At 48.5% G+C, this 2,103-nt stretch overlaps 1 protein-coding gene across 1 annotated transcript in view; it reads left to right on the forward strand.

Annotated features, from left to right (window-relative positions):
- Positions 1 to 2,103, forward strand: part of CA12 (carbonic anhydrase XII) — a 205,591-nt gene that overhangs the window by 135,965 nt on the left and 67,523 nt on the right. The window lies entirely within an intron of this gene.

Raw genomic sequence — 2,103 nt, forward strand, 5'->3', positions numbered from 1 at the left:
ATCCCACGTTGAAGGTCAGGAAGGGCAATGGTGAGGAGATACACCCGTCCAAGAGAAGGAGCAGCGGCTGCGTATCCCACGTTGAAGGTCAGGAAGGGCAGCGGTGAGGAGATACACCCGTCTAAGAGAAGGAGCAGCGGCTGCGCTTTGCTGGAGCAGCCGTGAAGAGATACCCAACGCCCAAGGTAAGAGAAACCCAAGTAAGACGGTAGGTGTTGCAAGAGGGCATCAGAGGGCAGACACACTGAAACCATACTCACAGAAAACTAGTCAATCTAATCACATAGGACCACAGCCTTGTCTAACTCAGTGAAACTCAGTTCACAACATCCTGTTAAATCCATCCCCTTTTTAAACTTCTCCATCTCTGGGGATCCTTGGGGAACACTTAGAGATGCATGCTCAAGAAGAAACTGGACTTACTGTTTAGCCAGACAGAATGGAATGGGAGTAATAAAATGTGTGTGCCCGACCCAGCTTCCTTTGAACTAGTGGTGAAATGTGGGGTGAATGATTTCACTTCCATGGTGTGCATTTCTGAACCTGCAGCAGCTCCTCCCCAACCTCTTGTGTTCCCCTAGTGCACTTCATCTTGTAAAGACCTTGATGACGAATCAGAGACACGAATGTCTTAAGAATGATAGTGAAACGCTCACTCACCACCCTAGAGGTGTGGCTCTTGATCAAGAGTTATAAGCAGAAAAGTTCATCCCTAAGCCTACCGTGGTTTGAAAGTGCTTGTAACAAGACTGCCTTTGTAACAACTTCCTCAACAAGATTTCATAGCCCTTTATTAACCCAAACAATGGCTGAGCAGATATGAACAGAACAGTAGCACCCCTTGAATTGTGGGTGGCATGTGCTTCCTGTGTCTTCAGCAGAAAAGCTGGTCTGTCCTTCCAAAACTACCACGGACAAGCAGCTTCATCAGTCATTGAGGCCAGCCTGAGAGCCCACTTGGACCGAGGTCAGCACAGACCAGAGAGGTGAGGGCTGGTCACCAACTGTGGCCAAGTGAAGAGGGTAGAATGATTCAGGTCACAAAACCAGGGGTCCTGTACCAGGGCTGGGGGTGGGCACGCTTCAGCAGACCATGTGATCTGAACAATGCCTGTGGGCGGCAGGGAGCCAAGAGAATAGGCAGAGTCACTGAGCAGGAAGGAAACAGAGCCAAACCACCGGGACCAGACACAGTCAGAGGACCCACAGAAGTCAGAAGCACCAATAACAAGACTGGTGGTGGGAACAGCAAGTGTCAGTAGCAGCAGCAGGAAAATTCAATGAACGCCAGAGGCAGCACATTAGTAAGACCTTTGACTTCACGACTGAACATGGACTAAATACAAGGGGGATCAGACAACAAGTATCAGCATGTGACTAGATGGAGACCTGGATTTGATCCCTGGGTAGGGAAGATTTTCTGGAGAAGGAAATGGCAACCCATGCTAGTATTCCTGCCTGAGAATCCCATGAACAGAGGAGTCTGGCAGGCTACAGTCCATGGGGTCCCAAAGAGTCAGACACAAGTGAGCAACTAACTTTAACACACTGTATATATATTTAAAAGAATATAGACATGCCAGGCAAGTGGGCAAAAATGAGCAACAGGTGCTGATAACAACACCAACATGAATCTGAGCCAAGAGGCAAAATGCCTGGTACACAGTCTTACACTGAGTGACCTGCATGCTAAGTCGCTTCAGTCAGGTCCAACTCTTTGAGACCCTTTGAGAGCCCACCAGGTTCCTCTGTCCATGGGATTCTCCAGGCAAGAATACTGGAGTGGGTTGCCATTCCCTCCTCCAGGGGATCTTTCCAACCCAGGGATCGAACCAGCATCTCTAATGTCTCCCAGATTGGTAGGCAGGCTCTTTACCACTAGTGCCACCTGGGAAATCAAGTAGGAGCTCAAGAAATCATGCAAGTCCCTTTCTTTCATCCAAGTGCCCAGAAAAGGGACCCCCTCCTTCCTCCCCAGCTTCCTAGAGAAAGACTGATATTATGAACTAGTTATATCTGCTCTGAGGTGAAAGTCTGATTGCTTAGCAAAGCTGTTCATTTCTTCTTTTTACCTACGTATCTATTTCTATTTCACAGTGCACC

This window comes from Bison bison, unplaced genomic scaffold (assembly GCF_000754665.1).
Source record: "Bison bison bison isolate TAMUID 2011002044 unplaced genomic scaffold, Bison_UMD1.0 scf7180017864142, whole genome shotgun sequence".
Classification (NCBI taxonomy): Eukaryota; Metazoa; Chordata; class Mammalia; order Artiodactyla; family Bovidae; genus Bison; species Bison bison.